The following is a 25,714-nucleotide window of genomic DNA, read 5'->3' as shown; positions in this document are numbered from 1 at the left end:
AAAAAGGGAGACAAGAGTGCATTTAAGACCAAAATAACCTCCTGTTAACGCAGTGAAGAGAAAGTGCCTCATTGAAGAACACCATTTCTCACAACCCATTTACTGCCCATCTGTTAGCGTCAGTGTTGGTGTGAGGCCCGCTTGGTGAGGCATTCCTGGTCGATGATTACAGCTCAAACCTTTAAATCCACAGCAGCAGAATCACAGAGAACGCTGGCTGATAGAATGATACGACTCCGGAAGATACATTTGCTCTAGGTATCTGTTTACGATACAGAACTGGACGGCCATGATGGAGCATTGGTCACAGTCGAAAAACAACAAATAAATATCAAACTGTAGCATCCCATTGAGGCAATTCATGCTGTGAGGATTGGCAACAACACCTCCTCCACACTGACCCTTAACACAGGGGATCCCGGGGTGTTTCTTCCCCAGCCCTCTGCTGTACTCCCTGTTCACCCACAGCTGCACGACACCAACTCCATCGCCAACTTTGAAGACGACACCACATTTGTAGGCCTGATAACCAACAACAACCATTCAGCCCATAGGGAGGAGGTAAGTTAACTGCAGTAAAGGTTTCAGTGAAACCGATAAAGATGGGTCATGTCTCCAGATGTAGAAGTCAAAGGAACCAAACTGGCACAATGAGACAATAATCAGTAGCCATCTGCTCCACTGTTCAGCCGACAAATTGGGTTGTTATGCACTTCATATTCGCTGACAGTCCAGAGCAATATGATTTGGACATAATCTGTATTTGTGGCCGACAGCCAGACTGATCATCCATAGAGAGAGAAAGACTGAAGAGGCGTATAGCCAGCCAGCCACAGTAGGCAATGCAGAGGATTGCTAAATCATCTGTAACAACAACAGCAACTGAGCATTAGTGACCACTTTCATATCTGTGCCACAACACAATGCTGTACTGCTGGCAGTGTGGATCAGGTTATCCAACCCTCAGGAGAGACAGGTTTAGGGTTAGGTCCAAATGGTGCGGGGCTCAGGTATGGTTGGGAGTAATGATAATGAGTTTGGATGTGATTGAACATCTATAGGACCCATAACTGACCTCTGACCCCTCAAAACAGCCAACAACAGGGCTGGGTTACCATGGGGCATCAGTGTGAGGAAGAGTTTTCATTATCATTTACGTTTCACTCTCTATCTTTCTCTCCGCACACTGACCTCTGCCACCATATACCCAGATGCAATATTTCTCTCTCTCTCGCTCTCTCTCTCTCTCTCTCTCCCTCTCTCCCTCCCTCCTTTTTATCTCTTCCTGTCTCTCTCCGCTCTCTCTCTATATATATATATACACATACATATATCTCTTTGTGTCCCTCTGTCCCACTCTCTTTCTCTGAGATCTCATATTGGCTGCGTATGATCCTATCTACCAGTAGCCCCTCCCACCTCTTCCCTCTATCGCTGTATCTGGGGAGAACAGAGACAGAGCAACACACACCAATATTTGGATTAATAAATAGCTACATGAAAACACCACTCCATGGAGCTTCTTATAAATACAACGTTGTCTATTGTGACCATAAAGAGACAATTTATGCATACCTATATTGTGTATGTGGTCTCTCTCTGCAACGGATATGAAATAAGGAGAGCACAAATTGCTCGATTGAATGTTCACTCACTATTTTAACAGCTTGAAGAGGTCGAAACAGAGCTCTTAAAATGATTCACACACGCACGCATACACATAGACACTTAACGGCTTGCGGGAGAGAGAAATGTTAGAGACAGGGAGAGTGCAGGCCTCAATAAATAGACGTAAGTGCAGGGCAAACACACACTCTGACTAATGCACACACACACTCTGACTAATGCACACACACACTCTGACTAATGCACACACACACTCTGACTAATGCACACACACACTCTGACTAATGCACACACACACTCTGACTAATGCACACACACACTCTGACTAATGCACACACACGCATGCACACACACACAAACCAGCCAGTCCCGTGGAGCTGAGGTGTGGCAGCAGGACAGGTGTACACACTCGCGCACACACATCGACCAGTCACTCTCGCAGGCCATAATGTCTCTCCCGTCCACACCACACTGTGCTTCAGTTGGTTTAGTCATGCTGCAGCAGTGTTGTTACTCAGGGAGCTGACTGTGGTATGATGCGGAAGTCCTGCTTAAGCTATAGAACACCTGTACTGCTGTTGCTCTCAGCTCCACGGGACTGTGTGTGTGTGTGTGTGTGTGTGTGTGTGTGTGTGTGTTTGGAACACCTATGTATGAATGATGTTCATTGACTACAGTCCAGCATTCAACACTATTGTTCCCCCTCAAGTCCCGTCACCAAGCTCAGAGCCCTGGGTCCGCACACTACCCTCTGCAACTGGATCCTGGACTTCCTGACAGACAGACCACAGGCTGTGAGGATTGGCGACAACACCTCTACACCGACTCTTAACACAGGGGCCCCTCAGGTGTGTTTCTCAGCCGTCTTCTGTGCTCCCTGTTTACCCGTGATTGCGTGGCTTTGCCACGACACCAACCCCATCATCAAGTTTGTTCCCTCCCTTACCGTGGGGCAGACGGTATCAGCGCATGAGGTCTGATACGAACAGGCTCTACAAGCCATCAGACTGCTCAACATTTGAATGAGACTGACCACCTGCACTGACTCTTCGCACTTACGCGCATGCGTACACACACACAAAATCAAATCAAATCAAATTTTATTTGTCACATACACATGGTTAGCAGATGTTAATGCGAGTGTAGCGAAATGCTTGTGCTTCTAGTTCCGACAATGCAGTAATAACCAACAAGTAATCTAACTAACAATTCCAAAACTACTGTCTTGTACACAGTGTAAGGGGATAAAGAATATGTACATAAGGATATATGAATGAGTGATGGTACAGAGCAGCATAGGCAAGATACAGTAGATGGTATCGAGTACAGTATATACATATGAGATGAGTATGTAAACAAAGTGGCACTCAGTGGTGGCTGTTTAACAGTCTGATGGCCTTGAGATAGAAGCTGTTTTTCAGTCTCTCGGTCCCAGCTTTGATGCACCTGTACTGACCTCGCCTTCTGGATGATAGCGGGGTGAACAGGCAGTGGCTCGGGTGGTTGATGTCCTTGATGATCTTTATGGCCTTCCTGTGACATCGGGTGGTGTAGGTGTCCTGGAGGGCAGGTAGTTTGCCCCCGGTGATGCGTTGTGTAGACCTCACTACCCTCTGGAGAGCCTTACGGTTGAGGGCGGAGCAGTTGCCGTACCAGGCGGTGATACAGCCCGCCAGGATGCTCTCGATTGTGCATCTGTAGAAGTTTGTGAGTGCTTTTGGTGACAAGCCAAATTTCTTCAGCCTCCTGAGGTTGAAGAGGCGCTGCTGCGCCTTCTTCACAATGCTGTCTGTGTGAGTGGACCAATTCAGTTTATCTGTGATGTGTATGCCGAGGAACTTAAAACTTGCTACCCTCTCCACTACTGTTCCATCGATGTGGATAGGGGGGTGTTCCCTCTGCTGTTTCCTGAAGTCCACAATCATCTCCTTAGTTTTGTTGACGTTGAGTGTGAGGTTATTTTCCTGACACCACACTCCGAGGGCCCTCACCTCCTCCCTGTAGGCCGTCTCGTCGTTGTTGGTAATCAAGCCTACCACTGTTGTGTCGTCCGCAAACTTGATGATTGAGTTGGAGGCGTGCGTGGCCACGCAGTCGTGGGTGAACAGGGAGTACAGGAGAGGGCTCAGAACGCACCCTTGTGGGGCCCCAGTGTTGAGGATCAGCGGGGAGGAGATGTTGTTGCCTACCCTCACCACCTGGGGGCGGCCCGTCAGGAAGTCCAGTACCCAGTTGCACAGGGCGGGGTCTCGAGCTTGGGTCTCGAGCTTGATGACGAGCTTGGAGGGTACTATGGTGTTGAATGCCAAGCTGTAGTCAATGAACAGCATTCTCACATAGGTATTCCTCTTGTCCAGATGGGTTAGGGCGGTGTGCAGTGTGGTTGAGATTGCATCGTCTGTGGACCTATTTGGGCGGTAAGCAAATTGGAGTGGGTCTAGGGTGTCAGGTAGGGTGGAGGTGATATGGTCCTTGACTAGTCTCTCAAAGCACTTCATGATGACTCAAAGCGGGCAAAAAAGTTATTTAGTCTGCCTGGGAGCAGGACATCCTGGTCCGTGACTGGGCTGGATTTCTTCCTGTAGTCCGTGATTGACTGTAGACCCTGCCACATGCCTCTTGTGTCTGAGCCGTTGAATTGAGATTCTACTTTGTCTCTGTACTGACGCTTAGCTTGTTTGATAGCCTTGCGGAGGGAATAGCTGCACTGTTTGTATTCGGTCATGTTACCAGACACCTTGCCCTGATTAAAAGCAGTGGTTCGCGCTTTCAGTTTCACGCGAATGCTGCCATCAATCCACAGTTTCTGGTTGGGGAATGTTTTAATCGTTGCTATGGGAACGACATCTTCAACGCACGTTCTAATGAACTCGCACACCGAATCAGCGTATTCGTCAATGTTGTTGTCTGACGCAATACGAAACATGTCCCAGTCCACGTGGTGGAAGCAGTCTTGGAGTGTGGAGTCAGCTTGGTCGGACCAGCGTTGGACAGACCTCAACGTGGGAGCCTCTTGTTTTAGTTTCTGTCTGTAGGCAGGGATCAACAAAATGGAGTCGTGGTCAGCTTTTCCGAAAGGGGGGCGGGGCAGGGCCTTTTATGCGTCGCGGAAGTTAGAGTAACAATGATCCAAGGTCTTTCTACCCCTGGTTGCGCAATCGATATGCTGATAAAATTTAGGTAGTCTTGTTTTCAGATTAGGCTTGTTAAAATCCCCAGCTACAATGAATGCAGCCTCCGGATAAATGGTTTCCAGTTTGCAAAGAGTCAAATAAAGTTCATTCAGAGCCATCGATGTGTCTGCTTGGGGGGGGATATATACGGCTGTGATTATAATCGAAGAGAATTCTCTTGGTAGATAATGCGGTCTACATTTGATTGTGAGGAATTCTAAATCAGGTGAACAGAAGGATTTGAGTTCCTGTATGTTTCTTTCATCACACCATGTCACGTTAGTCATAAGGCATACGCCCCCGCCACACACACACACACACAACGAGATGGCGCCGATAGACACGTTCACTGTGTTTCCAGCTCCTAGCCAACTTTGCAGTATTTTTGTGTGTGTGTGTGTGTTATTTATGACATTATTTGCCCAGAACGATTCTTGTATTATTACGTACAGACGAAAATTACTTTTGGACATTAGATCTGTGGTCACTCACCAGACATTCCAGCAGAAATTTGAATTCCCTGACCTGGATCAACATGCCAACACCGGAGAAGAAGAAGAAGTGGGGCCCTAGTCAGACTAGGCGTGCATACCATCCACTGCTTCCATGTACATTACATTCAGTCCCCGGAGAATAAAGTAGATGAGCTCCGGGCAAGAATCTCCTTACAGAGAGACATCAGCGACTAACATACTCTGTTTTACAGAGTCATGTCTCTCTCTGGATATATTGTCCCCATCCATTCAGCCAGCAGGGTTCTCCCTCCCTGGGGCGGCAGGGTAGCCTAGTGGTTAGAGCGTTGGACTAGTGACCGGAAGGTTGCAAGTTCAAACCCCTGAGCTGACAAGGTACAATTCTGTCGTTCTGCCCCTGAACAGGACCCACTGTTCCTAGGCCGTCATTGAAAATAAGAATTTGTTCTTAACTGACTTGCCAGGTAAAATAAAAAAATAAATACAAATCAGGTGGACATGGTTTGATTGTGGTACAGGAACTCACATCCTTTTGCTCTCTTGATCTGGAATACCTCACCATCAAATACCGACTGCAATACCTCCCGAGATCATTTTCTTCGGTCATAGTCACTGCCGTATATACATCCCCCCCAAGCCGACAACGTGGCGGCTCTCGAGGATCTACATTGGACTATGTCCAAACTGGAAACCGCATATCCTGAGTCCACATTTATTGTAGCTGGGGAACGCTAACAAAATTCTATCAATACATCTCCTGTGCTACACGCACATCACGAACTCTGGATCATTGTTACTCCCCCTTCCGGGACGGCTACAAGGTCATACCCCACCCTCCCTTCTGCAAATCAGATCACGCCTCAATTCTGCTCCTCCCCACCTATAGGCAGACACTTAAACAGGAGGTACCCGTGGTAAGGACTGTTCAATGTTGGTCTAACTCATCAGAATCTATTCTTCAAGATTGTTTTTATCACGCGAACTGGGGAATGTTCCGGGTTGCCTCTGAGAATTGCATTGACCTATACACTGACTGGGTGCATCAGGAAGTGCATAGAGGATGCTGTTCCCACTCTGTTGATTAGAACTTATCCAAACCAAAACCTGTGGACAGATGGCAACATTTGCGCAAAACTGAAAGCACAAACCACTGTATTTAATCATGGCAAGGTGACTGGGAACATGGACGTGTACAAAAAGACCAGCTTTGACCTCCGTAGGGAAATCAAATACACAAATATACCAGTACAGGGACAAAGTGGAGTCACAATTCAATGGCTTAGACAAAAGATGTATGTGGCAGGGACTCCAGACAATAACGTATTATAAAGGGATAGTGAACCAAGTCATGGACACCGATTGCTTGCTGCCGGATAAGCTAAATACCTTATTTTCCCGCTTCGAGGAAATCAACATCAAGCCGCTGACGCAGGCCCCCAGCTCATGAGGACTGTGTGCTCTCATTCTCAATGGCCAACATGAGTAAGTAATTTAAGCATGTTTACCCTCGCAAGGCTGCCGGCTGAGACGGCATCCCAAGTCGCATTCTCAGAGCATGTGCAGACCAGCTGGCTGGAGTGTTTACAGATATACATGTATTCAATCTCTCCACATCCCAGTCTCTTGTTCCCACTTGCTTCAAGATGTCCACCATTGTTCCTGTACCCAAGAAAGCAAAGGTAACTGAACTAAAAGACTATCGCCCCGTAGCACTCACTTCTGTCATCATGAAGTGTTTTGAAAGGCTATTTAAAGACCATATCACCTCCACCGTACCCATCAACCTAGGGAATTCGCATACCACCCCAACAGATCCACGGATGACGCAATCAAACTTTCTCTGCTCACTCCCCTCTCCCATCTGGACAAGAGAAATTCCTATGTAAGAATGCTGTTCATCGACTGCAGCTCAGCCTTCAACACCATAGTTCTCTTCAAGCTCATCACTAAGCTCAGGGCCCTGGTTCTGAATCTCTCCATGTGCAACTAGGTCCTGGACTTCCTGACGGGCCGATCCCAAGAGGGGAAAGTAGGCAACAACACGTGGGCCCCACAGGGGTGCGTGCTCAGCCCCCTTCCTGTACTCTCTGTTCACCCGTGACTGGTTGGCCACGCACGTCTCCAACCTAATCATCAAGTTTGCTGACGACACAACGGTGGTAGGCCTGCTTACCAACAATGACGAGACAGCCTACAGAGTAGAGGTGAGAGCTCTGGTGAAGTGGTGCCAGGAAAATAACCTCTCCCTCAACTTCAACAAAACAAAGGAGCTGATAATGGACTACAGGAGACAGCAGGGAGAGCACGCCCCCATCCACATTGACGGGGAGTGGAGAGGGTCTAAAGCTTCAAGTTCTTTGGCATGCATGTCACTGATGATCTGAAATGGTCCCTTATCACAGACAGTGTAGTGACGAAGGTGCAACAGCGCCTCTTCAACCTCAGGAGGCTGAAGAAATGTGGCTTGGCCCTGAAATTCTACAGATGCACCATTGAGAGCATCCTGTCGGGCTGTATCTCCACCTGGTATGGCAATTGCACCGTTCGCAACTGCAAGGCTCTCCAGAATGTAGTATGGTCAGCCCAATGCATCATCGGGGGCATACTGCCTGCCCTCCAGGACATCTACAGCACCGGGAGTCACAGAAAGGCCAAGAAGATCATCAAGGACCACCTGACCTACGGCCTGCTCGCTCCACTACCATCTAGAAGGCTGATGCAGTGCAGGTGCATCAAAGCTGGTACCAAGAGATTGATAAACAGCTTCTATCTCCAGGTCATCAGACTGTTAAACAGTCACCACTAGCCAGCCCCGCCCAGTGCCCTGCCCTGAACCTTTGTCACTGTTAAAAAAATCTAAATGTGTTTTATATTTGAGATTCTTCAAAGTAGCCACCCTTTGCCTTGATGACAGCTTTGCACACTGTTGGCATTCTCTCAACCAGCTTCATGAGGAATGATTTTCCAACAGTCTTGAAGGTGTTCCCACATATGCTGAACACTTGTTGGCTGCTTTTTCTTCACTATGCAGTCCAACCCATCCCATACCATCTCAATTGGGTTGCGGTCGGGTTATTGTGGAGGCCAGGTCATTCTGATATATCTCGTTCTGATATTTCACAATTTAGTTTATTTTCATTTGTGCGTATTGTATTTCTAGGTATTATTACTGCACTGTTGGAGCTGGAAGCACAATCCATGCTACACACACATTACAATTCCTGCTACCAGAATATGATTTATTATTGCTAATACTGCACAATTTGCCCCTCAATCCCCCTTTTTCTGATACATGTGTAAATATTGGACTATAAATTGAGCCTTCCTGTATTAGACTCATGCTAAAACGTTCATTCTATTCTACTGAGCCATTTACTTTAAGCTCATATTCTAATCTTTCTTGTTTTTTATTGTTGTTGCATTGTTGAGAAGGAACCTGCGAGTAAACATTTAATTGTACAGTGTATACCATGTATGTATGACTAATAACAATTCAAACTTGTGTGTGTGGTCTGGTCTGGTCTACTCCCAACTGGATTCACTCTCCTTTTTCCATGGCTCGCTGTGCCTGTGTGTACACTACATCACTACATTCAGTACATAGTATACCAACTGAGTGACTGGCTATCCTCCATGCCTGGGTCCGGCTGGCTTGCCTTCACACACAGAGAGAGAGAGAGGACCTGATATATGGCAGCCAAACACGGCCCCATCTGTTGATCTACTGCCCAGCTTCAGCTTATCCACATTCTAGCAATCTGCTCCCTACGAACCGTTTGCAGTGTCTTCGCAGAGTGGGAGAATTTGAAAGATGGTAAATAGTTAAACCCCACCAGTTTCTCTCTTTCATCTTCTCCCTTCCCTCTCCCCCTCTTTCTCTGCTCAAGTCCTACTCTATCTCTGCTCATCTCCGTCTCCTCTCACATCTCTCATTGGATTCTCAGAGGATTGGTAGGCATATGTTTAGGCCCTCAGAACACAATTATCACCCAAAGCCACTGCAGAGGACGCATGAGAGAAAGGGCAATAAACTCAAGTTTCCTCTATAGTTGCGGATGGGAGAGATAAAACTTTTATTAGTTAGCAAGTCATCAGATTAGAAATGCATGTGCACGGTTCTGTTGTCCCGAGAGAACAGCAGAAGTAGTGAAGTGGAGCATGTTATGTTTTACAGCTTTAATTACCCGAAGACATCAACACTATCCCTCACCACAAGGACATTACAGGGGCCTCCACATACCCCTTTGACCTACTGCGATAGAGTAGAGGTGGAGGAGGGAAGGGAACAGAGGGGGGGGGGAGATCAGTGAGACAGAGAGACAAAGGGAGAAGGAGTGATACCCAGAAGAATGACTGAATGAAATCCAAAACGACTGAATGTAAGAAAGTGGAAAACAAGCATACACCCAGCCAAACTACTCAAACACACTATTGTCTTAAAAAGCCACAGTGGTAAATATAGCCTCTTCTACTCTCTCACATAGCTGTGGTCGACAGTTTCCCATAGGGGCGCAACTTTCACTGGAGACGGGGACATGTCCCCCCACATTCTGAAATATGTATTTATGTCCCTCCCAGTTGTATCATTGGAATGTGATACAAAACAAGGCAAAAGTGTGATTTAAGACCATGCAGACACCTCCGAGGCTGTTTGGAGTGTTTATAAGACTGGATTTAGGACAACGCGGACACCACAGAGCGGACTGACAGGTTGTGTGAAGGCAAAGCTTCTGGAAGGCTGGCTGGACCAGCACGGGAGAGTTGAGCATAGTTCAGTGTACGCGTTGCACTCTTTCACCGAGTTGTAAAAGGAACAGAAACTGGCTACTCTTTAGTTGATTGATGTAGCTGGCAAGGTAACTGCTGTTTAACTTAACAGAAAAAAACAAGTGTTTATTTGCAGTGCTGAGCTAGTATTGTAACTGACATGTAATGTTAGCTAATGTTTCATCTCCTCTCGACTGAGGTATATTTATAAGCTTTGCTAGTGAGTAACTACCACAACCAGGTCAGCTCTAGCCTCTAGTTATCTGTCAGGTAGCGATATAAGGTGGCTATTATTACTATCTAATAGCAGTTGTTTGTATGGACTTAGTTTTGTCACGTTTCAGAAGTAAATGAACTTGGCAAGCTTTCGCCAGTTGATGTACCGTTAGAGATAGAGAGCTGGCCAAAAGTTGGCTTATATTAGCTATTATTTTTGCCTCAATCAAACTAGACCTGAATCAAACGATGAAACCATCGGTCAAACGATTGAAGATTGATATTCTGATGTTTTTTCAGCGCAATGTGAGTTATATTAGTCAGTATGTCACGCTATTGATCTGTTTCCCTAGCTAATTCCCTACTTTTCACATACAGTAATACTGTAATAAACAGTAATAAACAGTAATAAACAGCTCTAAAGTTACAGGCTTCAGTGTCATGGTGCACAGTAGAGGTCTGCCCCCTGCCCCAACCGATTTCTTCATTCCGCTCGCCCACATCTGCTGGTTTTCAATCCGACTCCCACCCGGTACCGCAAGAACTGGTCCCAAGAGATTCTCACATGGCCCTTACATTGTATCACAGGTCCATATCAATCAATATGCTGAATGTAGTTTGAAGAGAGCAGAGTTGGAGAAACTTGCACTTTCTCTTGAGCTATTTTTATAGCCTATCTTTTAGGAGTGGGAAGATTTTCAGATGGAGAAATATGGGTGACCAATATTTAGGCCTATTTCTAGGCAATGTAGTAAACTATAGTCTAATCATAGGCCTATTTAGGAAGTACATTTCCTTTCAAATATAAGTGTCCCATGCTTCTCTACATAGGCTATAGCCTACTCTATTTAACTGAGACCACATGCACACCTGATCTCACAGGTATGGCTACTGAACTGGAAACAGCACGAATTATGACAGTGACACTTGCTACGTTTTGCATAGTCCTATAGGATATAGCCTAGTTTTTAGGAGGATGATTGGCAGCCAGAGACAACTGGCTTCAATACTAATTGAAAATGAAAAGGCACAACGCTCGCTCACCCTAGTAGCCTAACCTATGGTCACCATAGTAGCCTAACCTATGTGCGCTAACCTAACCTTGTGCCTTTTCCTATTCAATCATGATTAAAACATGTTTTTTAACTTAGACTCAAGTTGGTTGAGCGCCCTCCGCTTCTTTTCACTATCAATATTTATTTACAGACACTGTAGTAAACTACAGTCTAATCATATTTAAGTTAATTTCATATTCAAGTTAACTACCATGTGATTCTCCGCCCATTTAGGCAGCCTACTCTATTTCAGTGAGACCACACACACTAGGCGCACTTGAACTCGCATGCCCAACCAGGAGAGGTAGGCTACTGAAGTTGAAGCAGCGAATTCTGAGTGTGTGAATAATGTGAACAAATGTGTGATTTAAATACAATAGGTAGGCTAACACACACAAAGCAGAAAGAAGACCGTTTCAAAATAATCTGTGGTGACCGCGCCGCAATGATCTGTCCGGACCTGCAGGTCTCGCAGGCATCCCGTGGGATGCAGTCAGTACACAACAATATGCTCATCCTATCTTAGCAGGATCCGATGGTGACATGGGTCCCAGCAGGGTCAAACAGCCAGGAAAGACCAGTCTTCAATAAAGTCCATCATTTATGTCCAAATACCTCCTTTTTGTTTGCGTGTTTAGCCCAGTAATCCAGATGCATAATGCGCGAGCGTTTAGTTTAGACGAAAAGTCAAAAAAGTTATATTAGTTCCTAGAAACATGTCAAACGATGTATAGAATCAATCTTTAGGATGGTTTTATCATAAATCTTCCATAATGTTTCAACCAGACAATTCCTTGTCTGGAACGCAGCTCCAGTTTGGGGTCGGGCGTGAAGGCGGCTCGGGTTGGCAACACTATATTGATTATTGAATTACCATGGACCTAGTTCCGTTTTATCACTTAAACATATTTAATAATCTCTTACCTAGCTTAATGATTGTGGGCATTTTTGCTTACATTTTGCTGTTCTAAATAGAGACTAGAAAGGCCATATTAGATTGTGTAGGAAAATGTGCTTTAGATGCCCGCCAGACAAGTTATGTTCCCCTCTGCAAATAGCACTGCTGGGTGATTTAAAAAGTCATAGTCAATCGATCAATAATATAATAATACAATACAATACAATATTTACAATACGTAGAATCAATAAGAATAGAAAGGTTCAGAACTTTTGTAACACATCACAGCGCAGTTGGAAAAATATGTGACGAATAGAAATCAAAAATGGATGGTGTACAGAGACAGATGGGAGGGGTTGAGTGGAGCTGAAGGATGGGACTAATAACAAACCAAAGACAACTATTGTAAAATATACTGTGTCCGTAAAGGGGAATATACATTTGAAGTCAGAATTTTACATACACTTAGGTTGGAGTCATTAAAATGTGTTTTTCAACCACTCCACAAATGTCTTGTTAACAAACTATAGTTATGGCAAGTCGAATAGGATATCTACTTTGTGCATGACAAGTCATTTTTCCAACAATTGCTTATAGACAGATAATTTCACTTATAACTCACTGTATCACAATTCCAGCGGGTCAGAAGTTTACATACACTAAGTTGACTGTGCCTTCAAACAGCTAGGAACATTTTTTTAAAATGATGTCATGGCTTTAGAAGCTTCTGTTAGGCTAATTGACATCATTTGATTCAATTGAAGGTGTACCTGTGGATGTATTTCAAGGCCTACCTTCAAACTCAGTGCCTCTTTGCTTGACATCATGGGAAAATCAAAAGAAACCTACAAACAATTGAAGAACTCCACAAGTCTGGTTCATCCTTGGGAGCAATTTACAAATGCCTGAAGGTACCACGTTCGTCTGTACATTCAATAGTACGCAACTATAAACACCATAGGACCATGCAGCCATTATACCGCTCAGGAAGGAAACATATTCTGTCTCTTAGAGATGAGTGCAAATCAATCCTAGAACAACAGCAAAGGACCTTGTGAAGATGCTGGAGGAAACAGGTACAAAATTATCTATATCCACAGTAAAACGAGTCCTATATTGACATAACCTGAAAGGCTGCTCAGCAAGCAAGAAACCACTGCTCCAGAACCGCCATAAAAAGCCATAATGGTTTGCAACTACACTTGGGGACAAAGATCATACTTTTTGGAGAAATGTCCTCTGGTCGGATGAAACAAAAGTAGAATTGTTTGGCCATAATGATCATCGTTATGTTTGGAGGAAAAAGGGGGAGGCTTGCAATCCGAAGAACACCATCCCAACCATGAAGCACGGGGGTGGCAGCATCATGTTGTGGGGGTGCTTTGCTGCAGGATGGACTGGTGCACTTCACAAAATAGATGGCATCATGAGGTAGGAAAATTATGTGGATATATTAAAACAGCATCTCAAGACATCAGTCAGGAAGTTAAAGCTTGGTCGCAAATGTGTCTTCCAAATGGACAATGACCCAAAGCATACTTCCAAAGTTGTGGTAAAATGGCTTAAAACCTCTTAGTGATCCCTTCAGGTGCCAAGATTTGACAACATCCAGTGAAAATGCAGTGGGCCAAATTCGAACAACAAAAATATCAATATTCAACATTCACGAAAATATAAGTGTAATACATCAAAATAAAGCTTAACGTCTTGTTAATCCAGCCGCTGTGTCAGATATAAAAAAAGGCTTTACGGCGGAAGCACACCATGCGATTATCTGAGACCTGCGTACAAACACATGAAAATCATTTTTCAACCAGGCAGGTGCGACACAAACGGCAGAAATAACAATATAATAAATGCCTTACCTTTGAAGATCTTCTTCTTTTTGCGATCCCAAATGTCTCAGTGACATAAAGAATGGTTGTTTTGTTTGATAAATTCCTTCTTTTTATCCCCAAAATCCCCAATTTGGCGCGTTTGATTCAGAAATATACAGGTTCCAACTCGCCCAACATGACTACGGGAGGGTAGGGTAGCCTAGTGGTTAGAGCGTTGGACTAGTAACCGGAAGGTTGCGAGTTCAAACCCCCGAGCTGACAAGGTACAAATCTGTCGTTCTGCCCCTGAACAGGCAGTTAACCCACTGTTCCCAGGCTGTCATTGAAAATAAGAATTTGCTCTTAACTGACTTGCCTGGTTAAATAAAGGTAAAAAATAAACTACAAAGTATCTAATAAGTTACCTGTAAACTTGGTTGAAACATTTCAAACAACGTTCCTAATCCAACCTCAGGTATTCCAAAATGTAAATAATCAATCAAATGTAAGACGGGATGATCTGTTTCCAATACCGAAGAAAAATAACACGGATCACGCTCCTGTTCACACGCAACAAAAGACTAGGGACCTTCAGAGTGACACATACAAAGAACAGCACTACTTCTTCATCTCTCAAAAGAAAAACATTGACCAATTTCTAATGATTGGTGACATCTAGTGGAAGCCCTAGGAACTGCAACCAGGTTCCTAATAAATTGGCTTTCCCTGGGTGGTTTGTACTCGGGGTTTCACCTGTCAAATCAGTTATGTTATACTCACAGACATTATTTTAACAGTTTTAGAAACTTTAGAGTGTTTTCCATCCATATCTACCAATTACATGTAGATGTCCTAGCTTCTGGGCCTGAGTAACAGGCAGTTTACTTTGGGCACGCTTTTCATCCGGACGTCAAAATACTGCCCCTTATCATTAATACGTTTTAAGGACAACAAAGTCAAGGTATTGGAGTGGCCATCACAAAGCCCTGACCTCAATCTTATAGAACATTTGCGGGCAGAACTGAAAAAGAGTGTGCGAGCAAGGAGGCCTACAACCTGACTCAGTTCCACCAGCTCTGTCAGGAGGAATGGGCCAGAATTCACTCAACTTATTGTGGGAAGCATGTGGAAGGCTACCCGAAACGTTTGACCCAAGTTAAACAATTTAAAGGCAATGCTAAATGGTAATTGAGAAATTGTAAACTTCTGACCAACTGGGAATTTGATGAAAGAAATAAAAGCTTAAATAAATAATTCTCTCTACTATTATTCTGACATTTCACATTCTTAAAATAAAGTGGTGATCCTAACTGACCTAAGACAGGGAATTTTTACTAAGATTAAATGTCAGGAATTGTGAAAAACTGAGTTTAAATGTATTTGGCTAAGGTGTATGTAAACTTCCAACTTCAAGTGTATATAACAAAATATGCAGTACAAATCAAAAGTTGAAATACATACTCATTCAAGGGTTTTTCTTTATTTTTACTATTTTCTACATTGTAAAATAATAGTGAAGACATCACAACTTTGAAATCATGTATTAACTAAAAATGGGTTCATTTTTTAGATTATTCAAAGTAGCCACCCTTTGCCTTGATGACAGCTTTGCACACTCTTGGCATTCTCTCAACAAGCTTCATGAGGAATGATTTTCCAACAGTCTTGAAGGAGTTCCCACATATGCTGAGCACCTGTTGGCTGCTTTTCATTCACTCTGCGGTCCAACTCATCCCAAACCAATTGGGTAGAGGTCAGGCGATTGTTGTAATCTGATGCAGCACTCCATCACTCTCCTTCTTGGTCAAATAGTCCTTGCACAGCCTGGAGGTGTGTTTTGGGTGATTGTTGTGCTGAAAAACAAATGATAGTCCTACTAAGCAAAAAACAGATGAGCTGGCCTATCGCTGCAGAATGCTGTGGTAGCCATGCTGGTTAAGTGTGCCTTGAATTCTAAATAAATCGCAGACAGTGTCATCAGCAAAGCACCACCACACCTCCTCTTCCATGCTTCACAGTGAGAACTACACATACGGAGATCATCCGTTCACCTACTTTGCGTCTCACAAAGACACGGCGGTTGGAACCAAAAATCTCAAATTTGGACTCATCAGACCAAAGGTCTAATGTCCATTGCTTGTATTTATTGGCCCAAGCAAGTCCATTCTTCTAATTGGTGTCCTTTAGTAGTGGTTTCTTTGCAGCAATTTGATCATGAAGGCCTGATTCACGTAGCCTCCACTGAGCAGTTGATGTTGAGATGGGTCTGTTACTTGAACTCTGAAGCATTTATTTGGGCTGCAATCTGAGGTGCAGTTAATAGCTTATTCTGAGGCTGGTAACTCTAATGAACTTATCCTCTGCAGCAGAGGTAACTCTAGGTCTTCCTTTCCTGTGGTGGTCCTCATGAGAGCCAGTTTCATCATAGCACTTGATGGTTTTGCGACTGCACTTTAAGAAACTTTCAAAGTTCTTGAAAGTAATGATGGACTGTCATTTATCTATGCTTATTTGAGCTGTTCTTGCCAACTAGGGCTATCTTCTGTATACCACCCCTACCTTGTCACAACACAGGTGATTGGCTCAAATGCATTAAGAAGGAAAGAAATTCCAAAAATGTACTTTTATTAACGAGGCACACCTAATAATTGAAATTAATTCCAGGAGACTACCTCATGAAGTTGGTTGAGAGAATGCCAAGAGTGTGCAAAGCTGTCATCAAGGCAAAGGGTGGCTACTTTGAAGAATCTCAAATATAAAATATATTTTGATTTGTTTAACACTTTTTTGGTTACTACATGTTTCCATATGTGTTTTTTTTTGTAGTTTTGATGTCTTCACTATTATTCTACAATGTAGAAAATAGTAAAAATAAAGAAAAAACCCTTGAATGAGTAGCTGTGTCCAAACTTTTGACTGGTACTGTATATTTACAAATATATACAGTAACTTTCAAAAGTTTGGTGTCACTTAGAAATGTACTTGTTTTTGAATAAAAAGCTATTCTTTTGTCCATTAAAATATCATCAAATTGATCAGAAATACAGTGTAGACATTGTTAATGTTGTAAATGACTATTGTAGCTGGAATCCAATTTTTATGGCATACAGAGGCATACAGAGCCACCATCACTCCTGTGTTCCAATGTCACGTTGTGTTAGCTAATCCAAATTCATTATTTTAAAAGGCTAATTGATCATTTTGCAACTATGTTAGCACAGCTGAAAACTGTTGTGCGGATTAAAGAGGGAATAAAACTGGCCTTCTTTAGACTAGTTGAGTATCTGGAGCATCAGCATTTGTGGGTTCGATTACAGGCTCAAAATGGCCAGAAACAAATAACTTTCTTCTGAAACTCGTCAGTCTATTCTTGTTCTGAGAAATGAAGGCTATTCCATGCGAGAAATTGCTAAGAAACTGAAGATCTTGTACAACGCAACCCTTCACAGAACAGCGCAAACTGGCTCTGACCAGAATAGAAAGAGGAGTGGGAGGCCCCGGTGGTAAAGTACATTAGAGTGTCTAGTTTGAGAAACAGACGCCTCACAAGTCCTCAACTGGCAGCTTCATTAAATAGTATCCGCAAAACACCAGTCTCAACGTCAACAGTGAAGAGGCGACTCTGCAACTCTGTCTAGAAGCCCAGCATCCCAAAGAAAAAGCCATATCTCAGACTGGCCAATAAAAATAAAAGATTAAGATGGGCAAGAAAACACAGACACTGGACATAGAAATGTGTTTTTCTTTCAAAAACAAGGACATTTATAAGTGACCCCAAACTTTTGAAGGTTAGTGTATATGGGGGATTGGAAATTGTTTTATTGTATTGTGCCCCCATAGGATCAGTGCTTCTGGCAGCAGGTCTTTCCGGGGAGAGGAACACCTCTCCTCTGAACACCTCACACTCCAGTCAACTGTCAGGGCAGACCCCGGGTCCCAAGGGACTATAGTCGCACAGCCAAATGCACACACAAGTGCTCAGACACACACTGGACCCTTCAAACACAATACACACTTAACACTGTCCTAGTGGCTACAGCTGCAGGGAGTGGTCTCCTCCAGCTCCAACAGGAGATTCCAACAGGAAGTTGGTCTTGGAGGGTTCCACTAAGAAAATCACAGTCCCATGGCCATTCCGCAGTCCTCTCACGGCTTGTTTTTTCCTGTCCGCTAATAGGAACCAATTATAGATCAGTATTAAGACTCTGGGGGCCAACTTTAAAGTGAGCTCATCCATTGTTCCTCAGCCCACTCTCTGAGAAATTTCCTACCCAGGCAGGAAACAAAGGACAAGCAATCACCCGCATGGCCTCGTCCATTCGTCCATCCCTCATTTCCCCCTGGAAATGCTTTAACCCTTGCCAAACTACGGTGACCCTTGCCCAGCTGACATTTCCAACTCACACACCCACTATGGAGCCTGTCCACAAAGAATATATACAGTGCATTCGGAAATTATTCCTTGACTTTTTTCACACTTTGTTATGTTACAGCCTTATTTTAAAATTTATTAAATTGTTTCCCCCCCCTCATCATTCTACACACAATACCTCATGACGAAGAAAAACAGGTTGTGACATTTTTGCTCATTTATAAAAAAGAAAAGAAAACATCACATTTACATAAGTAATCAGACCCTTTACTCAGTTGTTTCTTGAATAACTTTTGGCAGCGATTACAGCCCGAGTCTTCTTGGGTATGATGCTACAAGCTTGGCACACGTGTTTCTCCCATTCTTCTTTGCAGATCCTCTCAAGCTCTGTCAGGTTGGAACGGGAGCGTTGCTGTACAGCTATTTTCAGGTCTCTCCAGAGATGATCGATCGAGTTCAAGTCCGGGCTCTGGCTGGGCCCCTCAAGGACATTCAGAGACTTGCCTCAAAGTCACTCCTGCATTGTCTTGGCTGTGTGCTTAGGGTCGTTGTCCTGTTGGAAGGTGAACCTTCGCCCCCAGTCTGAGGTCCTGAGTGCGCTAGAGCAGGTTTTCAACAAGGATCTCCCTGTACTTTGCTCCCATTCATCTTTCCCTACATCCTGACTAGTCTCCCAGTCCCTGCTGCTGAAAAACATCCACACAGCATGATGCTTCCACCACAATGCTTCACCGTAGGGATGGTAAACAGGTTTCCTCCAGACGTGACGCTTGGCATTCAGGTCAAAAAGTTCAATATTGGTTTCATCAGACCAGAGAATCTTGTTTCTCATGGTCTGAGAGTCTTTAGGTGCCTTTTGGCAAACGCCAAGCGGGCCGTCATGTGTCTTTTACTGAGGAGTGGCTTCCATCTTACCACTCTACCATAAAGGCCTGATTGGTGGAGTGCTGCAGAGATGGTTGTCCTTCTGGAAGTTTCTCCCATCTCCACAGAGAAACTCTGGAGCTCTGTTAGAGTGACAATCGGGTTCTTGGTCAACTCCCTGACCAAGGCCCTTCTCCCCCGATTTCTCAGTTTGGCTGGCCAGCCAGCTCTAGGAAGAATCTTGGTGATTCCAAACTTCTTCCATTTAAGAATGATGGAAGCCACTGTGTTTATGGGGACCTCCAATGCTGCAGGAATGTTTTGGTACCTTTCCCCAGATCTGTGCCTCGACACAATCCTGTCTCGGAGCTCTATGGACAATTCCTTCGACCTCGTGCCTTGGTTTTTGCTCTGACATGCACTGTCAACTGTGGGACCTTATATAGACAGATGTGTGCCTTTCCAAATCATGTCCAATCAATTTAATTTGTCACAGGTGGACTCCAATCAAGTTGTAGAAACATCTCAAGGAGGATCAATGGAAACTGCACCTGAGCTCCATTTCGAGTCTCATAGCAAAGAGTCTGAATACTTATGTAAATAAAGAATTTCTGTTTTATTTTTTTAATACATTTGCACAAATTTCTAAAAAACTGTTTTTGCTTTGTCTTTTACGGGGTATTTATTGTGTGTAGATTGATGATGAAAACATTACATTTTAGAATAAGGCTGTATTGTAACAAAATTTAGAAAAAGTCAATGGGTCTGAATACTTTCCGAATGCACTGTACAGCTAAATCAAATCAAATCACATTTTATTTGTCACATGCCCCGAATACAACAAGTGTAGACTTCACAGTGAAATGCTTACTTACAAGCCCTTAACCAACAGTGCAGTTCAAGAAGAAGAACATTGACCAAGGAGACTAAAATAAAATGTAATAATAAAAGTAACACAATAAGAATAACAATAACGAGGCTATATACAGGGGGCACCGGTACCTTGTCAGTGTGTGGGGGTACAGGCTAGTTGAGGTAATCTGTACATGTAGGTGGGGCCGAAGTGACTATGCATAGGTAACAAACAAACAGCGAGTGTACAAAAGGGTGAGGGGGGGTCAATGTAAATTGTCCGGTGGCGATTTTATGAATTGTTCAGCAGTCTTATGGCTTGGGGGTAGAAGCTGTTGAGGAGCCTTTCGGTCCTAGATTTAGCGATCCGGTACCGCTTGCCGTGTAGTAGCTGAGAAAACAGTCTATAACTTGGAGTCCTGGAGTCGCTGACAATTTTATGGGCTTTCCTCTGACACCGCCTATTATATAGGTCCTGGATGGCAGGAAGCTTGGCCCCGTTCGCACTACCCTCTGTAGCGCCTTACGGTCAGATACCGAGCAGTTGCCATACCGGTCAGGATGCTCTCGATGGTGCAGCTGTAGAAACTTTTGAGGATCTGTGGAACCATGCCAAATCTTTTCAGTCTCCTGAGAGGGAAATGTACTGGTACTAGAGCGCTGTGTTGCTATTGTTGCTCCAGTGACAATGTTGGGCTGCTAATCTCTATTATTAGAGTATAGTGCACACTGCAAGGCAAGCTAGTGACAATGTAGCCTTGCAATGCTATTCTACATTGGTAGAGTACAGTCCACTGCGAGGCAGGGCTAAAATCCCTCTAGCAGATGTGCCTGGGGTGAGTGCCTCAGAGCAGAGCAGAGCACGGAAAGTATGATTCCCAGACTTACTATAAAGGAACATAATAGAGGACAGCTAGAACCGTGAGCTCAGCCGGACAACAGCCCTGATGGAGCACAACCCCACTGCCTCCAACAATGACAGGAGGAACATAGCGTGCCATCAGGAATTAGGACCAAGTCATGTCATGTGGTCAGGAAAACTCCAGGCCCAAAGGTGTTCACAGTTCGATACATGGTCAGTAACAACTTTGGGGCTTATCGGAAGAACACCAGCACAATAACATGATACAAAGCCACAACAACATCTAAGGACGTCTATATGAAGTCGTTCTATCCCATTATTAACCCATTACTATCCCAAGGCATTTTTTCTTAGTTATGATCTGTACTTTCTCTGAAATTCCTGGGAGGCTTTTTCTCTGCCTCTCTCCCTGCCTGCCTGTCTGCCTGCCTTGATGACTGACGCCCAGGGGTTTTGGGCTGCTTGACTCCCCGAAGCGAGACAAGCAGGCATTAAGAGGCATTCAATCTCCTTAGCCCTACTGGAGCTAGTAAGTGAAAGGAGAGAAAATTGGCTTTTTTCTAGTCATCCTGTGAAGATAAAACAATTTGAAATCCCTACACACACACACACATACCATGCTACAGGTTGATATATGTCTCAGTGGGAGCTACAGTAATATTCAGCGGGAGCCAGAGTCTGGAGAATGTGAACCATCTGGAGGTGTTAGGCGCTTGGCCAACAGTGATAGGGCACACACAGGCAACCATGCACCTCCACAAGTCCAGGTGTGTGTAAGATAGGAATGTTATAGGACAAACACAAGCACCATGTATACGAAGCTTCCCACCAAGGGTGCGGTAAAATAAAATGAGGCCCACGCTACAGACGGCTATATCTGTCCACTAATACAGGGCTGGCAAAGGTGTTCTACTAGTGTTTGACTATTTATTTTCCTGTATTTAATTTACTGTTGATACGTTATTAAGTAAATTGCAATGCGGGATGACGTCCCAGTAGGCACGGACGTTCAACATCTAGTTTTGACTTACATTTGGTTGGAGTTGTCAGCTAATGTGAATTTTAAAGCGAAATCAACAAAAGAATTCATCATGCATTGGGATTTATGTTAAAAGTTGGGTGGGAAAAAAATACGCAAGGCCCTTTTACGTTGATGGATTTTTGCAAATCCAACCAGTTTTCCTTACTGATTCAACGTCATCCCATATATTTTTTTCTTAAACTGAAATTGAATGAAGTCGTTTTCACTTGTTCGTCTACAATGATCTGTGTTGACTATGTACTGATGGTCCTATGTTGACCTGTTTAACTGCCAGCATCAAATGTCTGCCAGTGTTGAAGGTTATGGTTAAAGATTTTGACTCCAGACTGGATTTGAGGACACTGATCATGTATCTGTGACACTGTGATTCTGCAACAGCTGTAATTGTGGCTTCCTATACAAGCCTCCCGTGCTGGCATTTACAGAACCTTCGGTGCCGTGTGATTAATATACTGTATAAGAGACTTCTCATTTTCTTGGCTTCTGGTGCTGAAGGTGTCTCCACCGTTGCAACTTGTAATTAAACCAAAATGATTTTTGATTGATGTTATCCACGACTGCTCTCCTTTCTGTCAACCTGGAAGTTCCTGTTACAAGCAGTGAGTTCTACGAACAGAGCTTTCCTGTCGGTGACCACACAAAGAAAAACATTAACACAGACACACACACTGGTAAACTACAATAAAAACCATACTCGCGCAAACAAACAGAAATGCAAAACGCATTCTACATACAGTGGAGAGAAAATGTGTGTGAACCCTTTGGAATTACCTGGATTTCTGCATAAATAGGATCTGGTCTTCATCTAAGTCACAATAATAGACAAACATAGTGTGTTTAAACAAATAACACAAAAATGATCGTATTCTTTCTTGTCTATATTGAATACATAATTTAAACATTCACAGTGTAGGTTGGAAAAAGAAGGTGAATCCCTTGGCTAATGAGTTCTCCGAAAACGAATTGGAGTCAGGAGTCAGCTAACCTGGAGTCCAATCACTGAGACGAGATTGGAGATGTTGGTTAGAGCTGCCTTGCCCTATAAAAAACACTCGCAAAATTTAAGTTTCCTATTCACAAGAAGCATTGCCTGATGTGAACCATGCCTCGAACAAAAGAGATCCCAGAAGACCTAAGATTAAGAATCGTTGACTTGCATAAAGCTGGAAAGAGTTACAAAAGTATCTCTAAAAGCCTTGATGTTCATCCGTCCATGGTAAGACAAATTGTCTATAAATGGAGAAAGTTCAGCACTGTTGCTACTCTCACTAGGACTGGCCGTCCTGCAAAGATGACTGCAAGAGCACTGCACAGAAGACTCCTAGAGTGTCAGCTAAAGACTTACAGAAGTCTCTGGAATATGCTAACATCTCTGTTGACGAGTCAACAATGCATAAAACACTAAACAAGAATGGTGTTCATGGGAGGACACCACGGAAGAATCCACTGCTGTTGAAAAATAAACATTTCAGCACGTGTAAAGTTTGCAAAAGTGCACCTGGATGACCCATAGTGCTACAAGCAAAATATTCTGTGGACAGATGAAACTACAGTTGAGTTGTTTGGGAAGGTACACACAGCATACCAACATCAAAACCTCATCCCAACTGTAAAGTATGGTGGAGGAAGCATCATGGTTTGGGGCTGCTTTGCTGCCTCAGGGCCTGGACAGCTTGCTATCATTGACAGAAAAATGAATTCCCAAGTTTATCAAGACATGGGACTCAACAGAAGTTGGGTGATGCTTCAGGACAACGACCCAAAACATCGACAACAGAATGGCCTAGTCATAGTCCTGACCTCAACTCAATTGAGATTCTGTGGCATGACCTCAAGAGAGCAGTTCACGCCAGACACCCCAAGAATATTGCTGAACTGACAGTTTTGTAAAGAGGAATGGTCTAAAATTCCTCTTGACCATTGTGCAGGTCTGATCCTCAACTACAGAAAACGTTTGGTTGAGGTTATTGCTGCCAAAGGAGGGTCAACCAGTTATTAAATCCAAGGTTTCACATATAGTACTTTTCCACCCTGCACTGTGAATGTTTACACGGTGTGTTCAATAAAGACATGAAAACGTATAATTGTTTGTGTGTTATTAGTTTTAGCAGACTGTGTTTGTCTATTGTTGTGACCTAGATGAAGATCAGATCAAATTTTATGACCAATTTATGCAGAAATCCAGGTATTTCCAAAGGGTTTGCATACTTTTTCTTACCACTGCACACATAAACCAAAACAACCTTACAGACAAAGATAAATAGGCCTACAGACACAAACACATACGAACACACGGACCAAAATAGCACATACACAGAAACAACAACAGTAGGGCAATTCCACGGCAACAGAGTGATGCTGAGATTTTTCACTTTAAAATGTATGTCAAACACAAAATCAGCATCACTCTGCCATTCGAGGTAGCCCGTGCCGAGAGCAGATAGAATGTAAACGTTTTGCCTTGAACGTTCCTTGCCTGAGAAGATGACAATGGACGATGCATTCACTCACTCACAGACTCACTAACCAGACAGGAGGAAAGAGCCTTGCTGTGTGAATAAATGCAGGTTATAAAAGGGCAGCCAAGCAAAGGATGCACTCAAGATAAAGCCCAGCCTAGTGCAATGCTCTCTCTATCTTTTTCTCCATCTCTTTCCCTCGCTTTCTCTCTTTCCATTCACCTACCTACCTCTCTCCATCTCCATTTCTCTCTCTCGCCCCCCCCCCCCCCCATCTCTTTTTCCCTCTCCCACTCCATCCCCACTGCCCTGTATGGCTACATGTGTGACTGTGTCAGGCTGGTTGGCTGAGAGAAGGGCCAGCTGTAAGACATTAGCCAGCCCAGCAGGACTGTAAACTATAACATAGCGCGGCCAACCGCCAAACGGGATAGAATATGGAATACAACGACGGTAAAAATCTCTAATAGACCATAAAGACAGACCATACTAGTTACACGGCGTGCAGTCAATCTCTCGCTGTGTGTGTGTGTGTGTGTGTGTGTGTGTGTGTGTGTGTGTGTGTGTGGCGGCATCCTATTACCACATTCAGAAAGTCTGAAAACCCCAAGGAGAGAATAAAACACGATATCAGAGAACCGGAAGAAAGGAGAGTGGGGGGGGACCAGAGATAGAAACAATGCGAGGAGAAAAGAAGAAGAGAGGAATGAGGGGACTGAGATAGTAGCAGTTAAGGAAACAGACCGAGACCAGCAGAAGAGAGGAAAGAAGAGGGGTGGGAGAAGGAGATGAATGAAGCAAGGAATCTCTCCAATATTCTTACCTCCAAGGCAGGTTCTTATTTTCCCAGCTGTCCGCTTCAGAAGTGTTGATGGGAACTCAAGTCCAAGTCCAGCACATTGCTTCAGTCAGTCTCTCCTCTCCCTGTGTGTGTCTCTCTCTCTGTGCCTTTCTCTCACGCTTACCTGTAGCGTCTGGAGCAGAGGCATAGGAATGATTGAATTGAATGTAGAGGACTGAATGTACAGGAAGGGAAAGTACTTCACAACACCAGCACTGCTGCTCTGACGGGGTCAGATTAGCTTGTGTGGACACACCCACTTCCTCAGCGCCGGTCCAATGAGAGTGCTGAGGTTCTGATCTCACACACACACACGCACAGCTGTGTGTCTGTTAGATACAGACTTCAGCTGGACTGCAAAGAGCCAGTGTGGCGTGGCTGCTTTAAGACTGAAAGG

The 25,714-nt window shown here is 44.0% G+C and overlaps 1 protein-coding gene across 1 annotated transcript in view; it reads right to left on the bottom strand.

The window, feature by feature from the left end:
- The window catches only part of LOC139406808 (KN motif and ankyrin repeat domain-containing protein 4-like), an 89,909-nt gene extending 64,440 nt beyond the window's left edge, over positions 1 to 25,469 (bottom strand). Inside the window, exon 1 of the mRNA XM_071149858.1 lies at positions 25,300 to 25,469. The gene's annotated coding sequence lies outside the window, so the exon portion shown is untranslated. The remainder of the gene's footprint in view (positions 1 to 25,299) is intronic.
- Positions 25,470 to 25,714: the final 245 nt, after the last annotated feature.

This window comes from Oncorhynchus clarkii, chromosome 4, assembly GCF_045791955.1.
Source record: "Oncorhynchus clarkii lewisi isolate Uvic-CL-2024 chromosome 4, UVic_Ocla_1.0, whole genome shotgun sequence".
Lineage (NCBI taxonomy): Eukaryota > Metazoa > Chordata > Actinopteri > Salmoniformes > Salmonidae > Oncorhynchus > Oncorhynchus clarkii.
Note: the sequence above shows the minus strand (reverse complement) of the source record. Positions and strands in the feature narration are given on the sequence as shown.